The following is a 15817-nucleotide window of genomic DNA, read 5'->3' as shown; positions in this document are numbered from 1 at the left end:
GAAGGAGGTATTTTTTTGGCATGTTGTAAAAAACATCTAACATAAAATTTACCATCTTGACAATGTTGCGGTTCTCTGGACCCAACTCCAGCAAGTGTGTGTAGGCGTCCTCACACCAATAAGAAACTCTCAGACACCAGCAGGATGTCTAAGAGTTTAACTCAGCTCAGGCATTATCTACCCACAGATGGTGTCAGGTTCTGCAGAGTAAGGGCACAGTTGCCCAAGGCCACCTTCCACATCAGACTCTGGCTGCAAGTCCCTGTGCTTCCTACTGACCAGCTATAGATCGGGGTCCCCAAGATCCCCATCTCAAACTTCAGGTGACCGTTGCAAGAATAGACCATTTTCTGTGCTTCTGACCAACTGGCTATAAATCAGAGGAGCCAGGACACCCTCCTCAGGTTCTATTAATTTTCTAGGGTGTCACAGAGGATGCAGGAAATCCATTTACTCACTCCACCATGGATTTATTACAAGGGATATTAAAGGGTACAAATCAATAGTCAGGTGGAAGACATATAGGTCAAGGTCTGGGGAAAAGGCATGGCACATCCATACCTGCTCCGGGTTTACTTTTCCCCCCAAATCTCCATGTTTTCCAACTAGGAAGCTCTCTCAAGCCCCACCTCTTGGGTCTTTATGGAGATCTCACTAGGCATGATTGTGAGATCTCACTAGGCATGAGATTGATTGGCTGTTTTGATTAAACTTGTCTTTTAGCCCCTCTTCTGTCCCCAGAGGTCAAGGGTGCAGGAAGAAGGGGACTGAAAATTTTGCCTATGTCAGGTTGGCTTTCTGGCAACACGCACCCTTCCCCAGGTGTTTTCCATAACTTACCTTCATTGACATGACAAAAGCCACACTCTCAACACTTAGGAAATTCCAAGAGATTTGGAGGAGCTGCAAGCCAGGAACTGTAAGTGAAGGAGAAATATGTATGAGAGATATATTTTGGCCATCTGAATTACCATATATATATTTCCCATAAATTGCAGTATTGCACTGGTCACTTCACATCATGCAGTTCAGTAACGTTAAATATATTCTCATGACAGTGAAACCGATCTCCAGAAATTTTTCTTTTTGCAAAAACTCTTTCCTCTTATCTGCACTGCCTGGCAACCACCATTCTGCTTTCTATAAATTTGACTACACTATATACCTTATATAAGTGAAATCACACACTATTTTTTTTTTGTGATTGTCTTATTTTACTTAGTATAAAGTGTGTAGCATGTGATAGGATTATCCTCTTTTTTCAGGCTGAATAGTATTCCACTATATTAGCATGTTACATTTTGCTGATCCATCTATCCCCAGATGGGTTGCTTCCACCTCTTGAATATTGTGAACATTGCTGCAATGAATATAGGTGTGCAAATATCTCTTCAAGACACTTTCAATTTTTATGGGCATTTGCTATGGGGAAGCAAAATAAGCGGCCCCAAAATATGGGATGTGGATTGTTTTCAACTGAAGGCAATCAAGGCCCAAAAGACTCAGGATGAAACTTTCACCCTCCTCTTAACTGCCTGTGAAGAATTTAGATAGAGGACATGTTTCAGAAATCGAGCTATCAGCACAGACAGCTACAGTGTAACATGAGGCAGGTGCAGTGAGCAGGGGGGATGCTAGCAAAGACTGTTAAAATTCCTCTGTTCCATTGTTTCTGTAAGACCCAACAAACATTTGTTTACCAAATATTTATTCTTCTTATCTTTGAATTGTCTTCCTTCCCTTGATGCCCCAGAGGTCTGCCCCATTCTCCCTACCTCAGAATGTCATATAATCACCAATTGTCTGATGGGGAGCCACGTGTCATTGTGGGGTTCCCTTACGTGTGAAATTAAATTTGTTTTCCTCCTATTAATCTGTCTTATATTTTAATTATTAGACCAATCAAAGAACCCAGAAAGGAATTATTTTTCTCCCCCACCATGCTCAGAAGTAGTATCTCTGGATTACTAGACATTTTTAAAAAAGATTTATTTATTAATGCATACAAGAATTTGGTACAGGCCAGAGGTGTGGAGGGTGAGAGGATTCACCAGAGACAGAGTGGGGAGCAGAACAGGCAGACTGACTGAAATGCACTGCTGAGGGGAGCAGCAGGCGAGACAGGAGAGGTCTGCTGTGCCATGTGGGTAGCTCCCTGGCCAGGGATGGAACTCGTGCCGCAGTGGCTGCAGATAGCCACATAATGGTGAGACTTAACCCCCTTGCCACCAGGGAGGCCCAGTTTATAAATGAGGAAACTGAGGGCCAGGGAACCCCTGTAAACTGGCCAAGGCCGCACAGGTAGAAGCTGCAGAGTCATGTCTGACCAGATGTGAGTCTATGCCCATTCTGAGAATCACCTTATCTGCATCAATTTCCAAATATGTACTCAGCTTTAAATTGGAAAATTGGGGATTTCATTTCTGCATTCTGTTGGCAGCAGCTGACTTTGTGGTTTACATAATTGGAAATGGGAGAAGGTTTAGAGCTCGGTTTTGTTTGAGGCTCAAGTTGCACAAGTGGCTGACAACTATAAATTGGCAGAATTCTTTTCTGGACACCAGATTCCAACATTGTGCTACACTTTGTTGCAGCTTTGTGCTAATTAAATGCTAACACAAATTCAGGGTGGATTGTTTAAGTATTAGCTGACCAAGGACACACTTGAGTTCCTTAACCTTGGGCATGTCAATGTTCAAAGGCAATTTTAACCTGAGTTGTGTAACTATGAAGTCGTAATTTATGCCAATTATCACCTTGCCAAATAGTTTGAAATCCATATGAAGAGTTAAATGGAATTTTGTGAATCTGATTTTGTTAGTGGTTCAGAGATTAAGATACTAGTTTTTGGTTTCCCTTCTAACCCAATTTATTGCCCCTTTTCTTCATCAGTGGACAATTGGGATTTGCATGGTTGGGGGGTTCTAGGATGTATGTGAAGGGAGAAATGGTAGTGAGGAGGGTAGGAAAGGGAAGGAGATATATAAAATGATCTTATGTCTCGACGGGGTCGTAAGGACCACCTGATCCCTTGATTTCCACTGAGATGAAGCTCAGCATGCGGAGAATTTGGGTGACTAGTCCTGCTGGCGTGGGAGAGTGCTAGGAGGCTGCTGTACCCCTGCAGTCCCCTTTCCTCACACCCCAGGGCTGTGTTGACTTCCATGGATCTGCCCCAAAATTATTTGGGGGCTTGAGAAAGAAAAGAAAGGCATACTCCAACAGGGCCATTTGAGGAGAGCTCGGTAAGTATGGGCACAGCAGGGTGCTGGGGACCCTTAGGGAGCGTGCTCTGTGCCAGGGTGGAGAGTGCCTCCCCCAAGGGAGAGGAGAAAGATGGGGGGCTCTGCAACCTACAGAGCCAGGTCCGGGGAGAGCCTGTCTGATAGGAACAGTAAACTTCAGCCCCACGAGAAAGGAGACTATACTAGGGACGGAATTTCTCCCTCCTCCAAATCTACATGTTGAAGCCCTAACCCCTTTCTGTGACTATATTTGGAGACAAGGTCTATAAGGAGGTAACTGAAGTTCAATGAGGTCAGCAGAGTGGAACCTTGACTTGATGGGGTTAGTGTCCTAAGAAGAGACCCCAGAAAGCTGGGTCTTTCTCTCTTTGTCAGAGGAGGACACAGCAAAAGGGTGAGCATCTGTAAGCTAGAGAGCTCTCCCCAGGAGCTGCATCCATGGGCCTCTTGATCTTGGACTTGGCGCCTACAGAGCTATGAGAAATTAATTTCCTATTATATAAGCCATGTGGTCTGCAGCATCAGGGCAGCTGGACTGACAATGGACTCCCCTCATCATCACCTGCTGATGTGCTCAACTGGCAAGACCCAAACAGAAATCAGGGACAAGAGAACTCTTCCTCTTGGGTGGAGAAGGGTGGATGTAGGTGGCAAAAGTTACCTGCCCAGCACAAAGGCTGAGACGTGCCAATTCCAACCTCTTAAGGAAAAAGAGAAAAATGTCAAAGTGAAGCCTTCCGTAGCTCCCCAGTACCTGTTTGATAATTTGAGGTGTTGGGGCAATAGCTTTTTTGTTTTCATATGAGCAGGCCCCTGAGTTCTGGTCTTTTGTACCCAGCTCTGAACTGGCCACTGCCTCTTTTAGTGATTTCATCATTAGGCTGATGCTGGTGATTAGGTGTTGGGCTAGATCAATAGCCACTATTTCTGGGAAGATAGGATGGTAGGCCCACATTCAGCCTGGTCCCTTTTTTTTGTTCCCTGGTGGACCTTCATTTTATTGAAACTATTTGGTGCAAATACTGTAAAATTTCACGTTGGTTGGGCATTGAAATCATACACGAGACCGTGGTTGCTCTTGCTTTTCATTTGAAGTCATGGGAGAATGTGGTTTCACATGGAAAAACTGGGTTTCCCTGGCATTCTGTTGTGAAGGAAATGCAGCTCATGTGCATGAACATTATTTAATTGCAGGTGCAGAGTATCTGGTATGTATTACTGCTGACGTTGTCTTCCTTTTCCTATTTGTCACACAATCCAGGAAATTAAGAATGAGCCTCTTGTGAGGAAGGCCTCTGGGTTGGCAAAATCATTTCATTCATAAGACATGTATGTCCTTGGAGGGGGTTATTGGGCTACAAGTGTGATCTAAGCATGTCAGGGGCCTCTTGAGAAGTCTTTCCTGAAGTAGGGTGTGGGGGAGGACTTGACTTTCACCATTAGTACGGTTTTGGTATCAGTTTCATTAATTTATATAGCAGATAAATATAGCTCAATTACTCAGCAAACCACAGTCTTAGTATATTTGATTGTTGAATCCGCCTTACTTTGCCTTCTGTTACTGCTGTGATTTTATATCACTGCGGAGCTAAATAAACACACATGTATAAATTCTGTATATTTCTTTTTTTCATCATCCAGCTAAGATATCCGTAGGCTCTGAGAGGTTTCTGAAGACAGATTGTCTGTGTGTGAGCCCTGGTTCTCCATTTACCTTGCTGTTGGTCCTTACGTAAGCTGTCCACTAAGGCTCAGTTATCTTATGTGTGAAAATGTAAAAAGGTATACCAATTAGGATGATGCTCAAAAGTATCAACCAGAGCATCCCAAATGATAGAGGCATCTTCACATAAGAGTTTATTTTTCGGGCCTCCCCTGGTGGCACAGCAGTTGAGCGCTGGGCTGCGAAGCTGCCAGCAGCCTCTGCAGCACCGGTTCGATCCCCGGCCACTGGGTGAGGGTCCCACATGGCGCACAGACCTCTCCTGCCGCCTGCTGCTCCCCTCAGCAGTGTATTTCGTCAGTCTGCCTGCTCTGTTCCCCGCTCTGGCTCTGGTGAATTCTCTCACCCTCCCACCCTTCTGACTGTACCCAGTGCTGTACAAATAAATAAATAAATCTTTTTTAAAAAAAAAAAAGACTTGTAATTATTATCTAATTATAAAGCAATAAGACTTTTATAAAAGTAAGCAAATTAAACAATAACATTTCTATGATTTTGCCTTCAAATCTTGGAAGGCAGCATATCATTTCCACTAAATTTATGTTACTACCGTTAGAAATAAGTTCAGAGTCATTTTTTAATTTATACTTTGTTGGTTCTATCTCACCATCATCAGCTCCATCATCTATTGTATTTGATAAAATTAGCTTAGAATGATGCTCAAAGGATGTCTATTGCTAACTGGTAAGAATATGTTTGAAATGTTCAGCCGACTGCGTGGGGAATTCTGGTTCAGTTATCTCGTACTTTCAGAAGCCAGACTTCCATATTTCCTGCACCAGTGGGACAGATTCATATGAACACACTGAGAAAAGTATTTGTAAAACACATTTGCACTAACCATGAAGATTAGTGCAGCCTAAAATCCTTAACATGCATCGTATTAACTTTGGTATGGTATTTATGGTAATGTATTTTATGGGAGAGTGATTCACCAGAATTATACAGATATTCTGGTTTCTTTATTGAAAGTGGCTGAAAATTTGTATGAGAAAAACATATTTTTTTTAACCTATAAGTAGGCCTGGTATTTCTGTAATACTAGAAGCTTCTAATACTAGAAGCTTATGAACATAGAAGTCTCTTTTGTATACTAACTCATGGAATGATTTTCATAAAGTGGGCCTGTTCTATACATTCCATTTAAGACTGAAAACTTGTCATGATGTGAGGTTCTGGTCATTTAATGGTGACCTGAGAAGACATGTTATTTTACAGTCTACTCTGTCCCATTGTCTACTCTGTCATCATTAAATATAAGGTAACCTCAGATATCACCTCACCCAAGTTTAATTTTAAAGGTGTGGCACTGACACCCAGAATTTGAATGATTTGCCCAAGGACTCGTAGTTAACATGACAGGGCAGGCACCAGAACTCGGCTCATCTGAATCTTAATGTCAGGCTTTTTTCTTGACATTAGATTCCTTCCTAATCACTTCAGGGTAGGTATTGCTCTGTAATCTTTGCCCTCAGTGGGGCAGGAAGATGGAACGCTGGGTCTGAGTGCTGTAAATCTTGGCTTCTTCTGTGTAGTGAGACAACAATCACTATTTCTCCATCAATATCCATTCTTCTCTTCCTTCTACAATGCCCAAGATTTTACTACTCACCCAGACCACATTTCCTTGTCCTCCTGGCAGCTTGGTAGGGCTGAGTGACTGTTCCGGCCAAGAGGGTGTGAGTGCATGTGAGTGGGTTTAACTTCTGTGTCATGTCCTCTTCACCCCCTCCCCACTGGTTGACAACAGTGACGATAGTAAGGCTGGAGTGGGCTCATTGAACTCAAAATTGGAAACCATGTATTAAAGAGGGCAGAGCTGCCCCACGGGCTTGGGATGGTCTACCTCTCAACTGGTATATATATGCCCCAAACCAAGCCCTGTCTTTGTTTACATCATTGCATTTTAGGATCCTCTTGTTTCAGCATCCTCAATAAGACACTTGACTCTACCCTAAATAAGACACTACCCTAAATAAGACACTTGATGTTTATCAAATAGTCCTGTGTTACAGTGGGGCACAAACTCTCCTCTCTTAAGGTCCAGGTTACAATTCCCCAAGGTCAGTTTTGCTTGGACTCAGATTTAAAACTTGGACACTCTTGTTACCAGCCCATATCTTCACTAGAAATAGCACTGAAGTGGGGAGTTGGGTCCAGGGCTGTAATGTGGGTTCCCTCCTTACCCCCAGAATATCACCATGGTGATTGGCTTCCTTAGTTAAAGAAATGGAGTTATGTTTTTTCACTTATTTCCAGAGTGTTGTGAGCACTACCTCATTAAAAAGTGGTTGTAAAGCATTCAGCAAATATGAACCTTCTGATTTATATACTGTCTAACATGGTAGCTTTCTAGACTCCCTGAATCTCTAGTAATTTATAGTTTGGCCTTTTTACTGAAGAAGACTTGACTTTGGCATGATCCACCTGAGTTGATGAGCTCTGTCTTAATCTTTAGAACTCACTGGAAGTATATGTTCCCCCCCAATTTTGCTTAACAGCACCATGGTGAATAAAGCAACTGAGCTATGGAGGGGACCCTGGTTGACAATTCTATTCTTTTTCCGGAATTAGTGTCTGTGTCTTCGTTGTGGCAATTGCTTAAGTGTAGAAATGTGAATTAAAGGAGATTTGTTCCTGAAGCCTTTCTCATGTAACCAGCGTTATGTCTGCAAGACACAACACCAAGTTAGAGTCAAGCTTTAGGCACTAAAAGTAGAAAGTCTTATGACTGGTATAATTTCTGTGTTAAGTCCCGTGTCACATACAGATAACAGCTCCTTGTGACACTGACCCGAACTCCCAGCATTTTCTCTTGGAGTCCATTGCTTAAGTAGGTGACTCCTGACCCTTTTATTTCAGCACTTCCAGAAGTTTGCCAGAGAATGCTCGCTTGTGCCGGGCAGCCCTTAACATTCCCTCTGGGCAGCCTCAGCTCTTTAGTTGAGTTACCTTTGGCTGTTAATCCTTCTTTTTCCCTAAACCTGTCTGTATAGATGGAGCACTTTCCTGACATAAATCCATGAGAGTGTAGTAATACTATGTGAGAACACAGTCCTTGCATGTTCATATTTTAAAAGTAAAGCACAAAAGCAAGAGTCGAGATAATGAAAGAAGAGCATTTAAATAGTCCTGCATGGAAATGATTTGTTGGCATCAAAATCCCCTTGCCCTGGCAGCATTCAAATGGAATAGGTTTCAATGAAATTACACCTCATTTATCTTTTATTTATTTATTTTTTAAAGATTTATTTATGCATACAAGAACTGGGGTACAGGCCAGAGGTATGGAGGTGGGTGAGAGGATTCACCAGAGACAGAGTGGGGAGCAGAACAGGCAGACTGACCGAAATACTCTGCTCAGGGTAACAGCAGGCGAGACAGGAGAGGTCTGCTGCACCATGTGGGTAGCTCCCTGGCAGGCTAGGGATCAAACTCATGCTGCAGTGGCTGCAGATAGCTTCACAGTGCTGAGCCTAACCCCTTGTGCCACTAGGGAAGCCCAGTTATCTTTTAATGTGGCATACTATATTCAGCACTACACCACCAGCTTTATTTTTCTTTATTTTTTTTTGTATATATATATATATATATATATATATATACACACACATATATATATATATGTAACGTTGACTTATATCACTTTGTTTTTGGGGGTACAGACCTGCACCTCTTCAAATGTGACATTACAAGTTTTAGATATTCTTTGAGATGGAGATGCAAAGTGGGGTGGGGGATGGGTAAAGGAAGGACAGTGATGATGGGGGGCAGGGGAAGGAAAGCAGAAGAGTTTGAAATTCACAACCGCTGTATGCTATGGATGTCAGATCATTTAATTCTCATGAGTAACATGGCATTTAATTCTCCAACAACCCTGCATGGTAGACACGATCTCAAATGTGCAGAGAAGGAAGTTGGGATGCAGAGAGGCTAAGGAACACTCAGTGAAAAAGTGGCGGAGAGAAAAATCTGAAGCAGCGTTCACCTGACTCCAAAGCCCCTCCTCTTGTCATGATACCTTGTTATCTTTCTGGTGAATGGAAAATGTGCCAGCGGAAGGAAATGAATCCAGAGAGCAAAGCCAGTTATCTTAGCCAATGGAAACAGATGCCGCCAGAGGACTACCCCTTGGAATGCAGTCAATTTCAGCAGAAAAAGAAGAGGCAGTGAGGAGCCGCCTTGAAACATCCCTGGAGGAAGCCAGATGGAAGAATAGAATACTACAGCGCGAATGCTTGAGTTAGAGAAAGGAGTCGTGTAGAGTATGGAAAATGCAGGCGAGCCTTAGCTGAATATTTAAGTCCACAGAGTAATAAGATGTGGGCTTATTAAAAGACCCTAATACTTACATGGAATGAAACCCTGGGGGATGTTGGGAATGGGTGAATGTGTTTTGCATTTGGGAAGGTTGTGAATCTTGGGGACCCTAGGGCAGAACCTTAAGATGACCCTCCAGGATTCTGATCCTTTGGGTATACACCTCTTGCCCAGTCACTTGGTTAAACATGAGCCTAGATATTCCTGTGAAGGGATTATGCAGATGTAATTCAGGTCCCAAATCAGTGGAGATTAAGATAGGGAGGCTTTCCAGGGGTCTGAGCTAATTGCACAAACCCATTCAAAGCAGAGTTTTCTTGGGCAGGTTGTGGAAGAGGAGGTCAAGACTGGCTGCCGTGGAAGGAACAAGCATCCACGCTGTGAGCGGCCTGTGGGGGTTGATGCTGGTGATGAGGACCACGTAGAACGGCGCTGTGGACAGCTTCCAGCATTGGTTAGCGGTCCCTGGCTGACAGCTAGCAGGAAAATGGGAACCCTAGTCCTAAACTCACAGGAAAGTGAAATCTGTCCACAATCTGTGAGCCTGGAAAAGGACCTGGCCCCCAGATGAGAATGCAGCCCCCACTGATACCTTGATTTCAGCCCAGTGAGACCTAGCAGAGAGACTCTAGTTACCCAGTGCCCAGACTTCTGACCTAGAGAAACTGTGAGATAATCAGTGGGTATTGTTTTAAGTCACTGTTTGTGGAGACTTGCTACACAGCAATAGAAAAAGAATAGACAGAGTGGGGAGCAGAACAGGCAGACTGACTGCAATACACTGCTGAGGGGAGCAGCAGGTAAGCCAGGAGAGGTCTGCTGCACCATGTGGGTAGCTCCCTGGCTGGGGATGGAACTCGTATTGCTGTGGCTGGTGATAGTTTGATAGCACTGCGACTTTAACCCCTGCACCACCAGGGTGGCCCTAGATGGGTTCTTTTAACCCTGATAGTAATGTATTTTTGGCTCCACCAGAGCTTGCACAACTTCCTATGCTCATGTGCTCTCCTTACCCCAGCAGTGCATTTTTTCATGTCCATTGGAAAGGATGGTGATGAGGTGGGGGAATGTTGCAGGCAAAGAAGTCAGAAGAGGGGAAGGTATTGGGGGACTCCAACCACCTCTTCACCTCATTCCTAAACTCTGTGAGTCCCTGTAGAGGGAGTCTGCTGCAACCTCTTTGACACAGTCTTGGGTCTCATCCACAGCCTCCTGACGAAAGGTTCTACCATCCTTATCTTCGCTTTCGTAAATGAAAAACTTATGCCTGGCTTCTATCTTTCTTCTGTGTGCACTTGCATGTGATTGCGAATGTGAATCTGTATCAAATTCTCCAGTGGTTTCCTGGGAAGCCCCTTGAAATCTATGATTGGCTCAGACAGGATGAGAGGGAGAGGAGGGCTCATGTGCAGGAGAGAAATGGCTAGTTTCCCCTCAGGTCTATATAATGTGAGTCTTTAAAGACTACAGTCCATGGGCCTCCTTGGTGGTGCAAGGGGTTAAGCACAGCACTATGAAGCAATGCTGTGTTCTCTGCATTCTTCAGCACGAGTTCGATCCCCAGCCAGCCAGGGAGCTACCCACATGGCACAGCAGACCTCTCCTCTCTCTCCCCCTGCTCCCCTCAGCAGTGGATTTCAGTCAGTCTGCCTGCTCTGCTCCCCATTCTGTCTCTGGTGAATCCTCTCACCCCTGTGCCTCTGGCCTATACCCCAACTCTTGTATGCATAAATAAATAAATCTTAAAAAAAAAAAGGACTATAGTCCAGTGTCCTTGTAGCCAGGCGTTGTCATATGACCACACAGGCCCATGTGGCCAAGCATGTGTGGGGAGCAGTGATATGTGTGGTACTGGGCAGTGCTTTTAAAGGGGGAGGTTTTCTCTTCTCCCTATCTATTCCTCTTCCTTCCAGCTGGAGCTGAGATGTGGAGATCCTCCACTTTGGAATGAATGGCCAAGTAAATATCCCAGAGATGGTGAAGCAACAAATTGGAGACATCATTGTCCAGCCAGTAACAGGATGGGATAGAGCTGTCCTCCTTTTTTTTTTTTTTTAAAGATTTATTTATTTATGCATACAAGAACTGGGGTACAGGCCAGAGGTTTGGGGGGTGAGAGGAGTCACCAGAGACAGAGTGGGGAGCAGAACAGGCAGACTGACTGAAATACACTGCTGAGGGGAGCAGCGGGTGAGACAGGAGAGGTCTGCTGCGCCATGTGGGTAGCTCCCCAGCCGGGCATCAAACTCGTGCTGCAGAGGCTGTGGACAGCTTCATAGTGCTGTGCTTAACCCCTTGCGCCACCAGGGAGGCCCCAGGACAGGGCTTTTTTCTGTCTTACGAGATGCTACCATAGAACATGTTAAATTAAGTCCATGGTACAAATCTATTCAGTGGTCACCCATATGGCTGGAGGGAGAATAAAAAACAGTATAAGCGGGCACTTTTACAAGACTGGTCTCTGTATGTTTGATGTCAGCATGTGTGGGACTTTGGAATATGCAGGATTGACATAACATGAGGTTTATAATTTTGGGAGGGACATACTCATATTTGAAGTTAAATGCCCCTTATTTGTACAGTTGGAGCTTTGAAATAAGCTCAGGGTTATGTAACTTGCTAGCTTTGCTCTTCTTGATTCCTTCTACCCTCAAGAAATCCCCCTATCTCCATCCCTTTATTTTCAAGAAGCAATCATGTAGTAAATCCCATCCCACTGAGTCAAATTTAGGTCATCTTTTATTTGGTCAAAATATAGTCTTACTGGCAAGTGGTATCACTATTATTCAGGAACACACATATTGTTTTACTTATAGCTGTGTAGTATTTTATGTCCTCATATAAATGTTATGCCTGGATTATAGCTGAGGCAAACTGGACTCCATTTATTTGAAAAAATAATGGGGAATCGGGTTCGTTCTATTCACCTTCCTGACAGTTTTCCATTTCTCAAAGGGGCCCTCGCAGGAGCTGAGCGATGCTGCTTTGCAAACAGCACGGGACCCTCTGGGATGACTTTCTGTGGCTCTGCTGCCAGCCCTCGGCAGGGGGAGGCAAGAAAATTCCTTGACAGGGAGGGAGAGGGAGGGAGAGCGGCTCTGTGGAGCTGTCAGTGGAGAGCGTGGCGGACGAAACCATCAGCTTCCATTGGGTTAATCAGATCTTGGAAAGTCGTTAGAAAAATGGACTCTTTCAGTAAAGCATCCAGACCAGAGGGAAGGGTCCAACCCCAGCTGTGGGTTGTGCAGAATCTTCACCATTATCCTGTAGCCAGAGAGACACACGCTCTGTTAGTGTGTGTGCGTGTTACTGCTTTGCCTGAGCTCATCATTAGCGAGCGGTGAGGCCAATGTAGAAGCCTAACCCTAAATCCCAGGCCATGTCTGCCATGCTGCTTCTCAGCCCCACTCGCCATGACTGCCTGTTCTGAGACTACATCTAGGGCACATCACCTTGTGCTTATATATGTACATGTTGTACATATCACTATTTTTATGGGGATGTGTTGCAGGAACATAGTTCTGGAACTCGCAGAATCACACAAACAGAGATGGCATTCTTGACCCTGATTTTAACACAACTCAGCTGCTTGCAAAATGAAACACATGCCACATACAGATGAAATGGAATGATCGAGTCCAATAAAGAATTCTGCTCATTGATGCAGTTTTTCTTCTTCTGAAGCTGTGGCACCTTCCTTTTGGCTAGATGCTTTACGAGAGTGAGCATACCTGCTCAGGGTTCACTCTGAGGCCAGCTAATTCAACAGGCAAGACCACGGGGAACTGTCAGAAGAGGGAGACAGGAGCAGCAGATTTAGGACTTGGTAGTTAATTTGCCTTGGGATGAAATGGTAACCACCCACAACATTTGCCCCAACTGCACGTGTCCGGAGGATGGTGGACACCATTGTCATTCAGGGATGGTGAGTGGGTAGAACTGAACACAGTGACTCACGTTAACATAATTGTCTAAACTGACATACAGGGAACACCGAGGACCGAGGTTATGACAGGAAACAGTCTGGGGAGGCGGGTTAAGAGCAGGCACTGATGTTCATCTGCTTGGGTTCAAAGCATGAGTCCAACAGCTGTAATTCTCAGTGCCTCAGTTTTCTATCTGTCTTAGAGGATTGGCATGAGAATTCAATGAGAGTAAAATATGAATAGTACCTGGAACAGAGTAAGTTTCTGGTGAATATTAGCTTATTTTCATTTTCTCAACTTATGTTTTTAATCAGATACTATAAGAATTGAGTGTGTTGGCATATAGACCGGAAACTGGAGCCTTAGTTCTCTTTCCCGTCTTGCAAGATGGTGGATGGTGGATGGAAAAGCAAGATGGTGGAGACCATCCAGTATTTTTCTTTTTCTTTCTGGCTTATTTCACTGAGCATGATCCCTTCCAGCTCCATCCATGTTGCTGCAAATGGCATGAGTTTATCTTTTTTGAATGCTGAGTAATATTCCATGGTGTATATATATCATATTTTCTTGATCCAGTTATCTATTTTTGGGCATTTGGGTTGTTTCCAAAGCTTATCAACAAGCAACTATAAACCAGAGACACACTGGGGTGGGGGAGAGGGTGTAGGATCAAAACAAGGGGGGTGGGAATTGTATGGGGAATATAACCAAGATGAAAATGCATACATTGTGCAAAAATGAAAAATGATGTAAAAATGTATAAAATAAAAAATATATAATATATATATAAAGAAGGCTTAAGACAGGGAAGCATCACTAGAGCCGAAACCTGTCCTAGTGAGAAGAATTGGTAGATATTCCCAATCTCCTATAGATTCCAGAAAGTACAAGAGGAAGTATTCAGCTACTAAATCCAGGACTGGAAAGAAAAAAAGAGAAAGTTCTGGCTGCAGTCACAAAACCAGATATTGGTGACAAGAATGGCGGTACCCAAATGGCTAAACTTTGCAAAATGCCCCAGTATTATCCTACTGAAGATGGGCCTCAAAATCTCTTGAGTCACAGCAAAAACCATTCAGTCAGCATGTGAGAAAAGTGAGAACCGGCATCACTCCTGGGACCAGTCAGATCCTCCTAACAGCACCACAGAAGCAAGACGTAGTTTTCTTGAAGCAGCTGGGCCTTCGTTTGCTTCTTTTGACTGGATCTCTATCCTCAGTCGAGGTCCCTTGTGTTGGACACATCAGACACTGGTCATCACCTCCTCCACCAACATCTATACCAGTGACGTGAGGATCCCAGAACACCTCGCTGATGCTCACTTCAACATGGAGAAGCTGCATAAGCCCTGACCCCAGGAAGGTGAGATCTTAGACGCTGAGAAGGAGAACTAGGAGATGACAGCAGTGCAAGGTCGATCAGGAGGCTGTGGACTGGCAAATTCTGCAAAAAGTCCAAGCTGTCTAGGGCCACCTCCGCTCTGTGTTTGCTCTCACCAATGGAATTCATCCTCACAAATGGGCGTTCTAAATTTCCCACAAAGAATCTAATTAAACTAACGAGCATTTACAAAAAAAGAATTGAGTGTTTTAAGACATTTGTTGAAATATCATTTAGCATATCATTAAGACTGAATATTATTACTATTTATGAAATTAAATGTTACTATTAAATTAAAAAAATCAAACCTCCAGTAATTTTCGTTTATGTTTAATAGGAATTGTAAAATAGCTATGGTGAATTCCCAGAACATAGATGTATATACATATTCACACGCACATACTTAAACTGTGGTAAAAAAATCCCAAACATAAACACTACCATTGAAGCATTTTTAAGTGTATGGTTGAGTAGTGCTAACTGATCGCTTTGTTGTGTTACAGATCTCTAGAACTTTTCATCTTGCAAAACTGAAATTCTATATCCATTGAATAACTCTCATGAATAACTCCCTTCCCCACACCCCCCCCCCCCCCGACAGCCACCATTCTGCTCTCTGTTTCTCTGAGTATTCACTAATCTAGATATTCAAATAAAGGAATTCATGCAGTATTTGTCCTGTTGTGATGGGCATATTTCACTTCGCACGAGGTCCTCAAGATTCATTCATGTTGTAAGATGTGACAGGATTTCCCTATTTTTGTTAAGACCGAACGATCTTTCATCGTTATGTATGTAACACATTTTCTGTATATATTCATCTGTCAACAAGCATTTGGGTAACTTCCACCTTTCAGCTATTCCAAATTATGCTGCAATGAACATGGGTGTGCAAATATCTTTTCTAGACTTTGCTTTCAATTTCACTGTGTACACACACACATACACACACACACACACACACACAGAAAAAATATCTACAGATCTATATACACACACAGAAGTTGATTGCTGGATCATATGGTAATTCCCCATATGAACCTCCCACTCTTTTCCATAGCTGTTGCATTTTATGCATTTTATGTTCCTGCCAATGGTGCGCAGCCCTTTGATTTCAGTTTCTCTCCATCCTCACAAACAAGTTTATTATTTCCTGTTTTTTTGGCAGTAACCATCCTATAGGTATGAGGTGATATCTCATTGTGGTTTTGATTTGCATTCTT

At 43.5% G+C, this 15817-nt stretch overlaps 1 pseudogene; it reads left to right on the top strand.

Annotated features, from left to right (window-relative positions):
- Positions 1 to 13184: 13184 nt before the first annotated feature.
- Positions 13185 to 14744, top strand: LOC119253420 (60S ribosomal protein L6-like; annotated as a pseudogene).
- Positions 14745 to 15817: the final 1073 nt, after the last annotated feature.

This window comes from Talpa occidentalis, unplaced genomic scaffold, assembly GCF_014898055.3.
Source record: "Talpa occidentalis isolate TD23 unplaced genomic scaffold, MPIMG_talOcc4v2.1 talOcc4.2, whole genome shotgun sequence".
NCBI classification, from domain to species: domain Eukaryota; kingdom Metazoa; phylum Chordata; class Mammalia; order Eulipotyphla; family Talpidae; genus Talpa; species Talpa occidentalis.
Note: the sequence above shows the minus strand (reverse complement) of the source record. Positions and strands in the feature narration are given on the sequence as shown.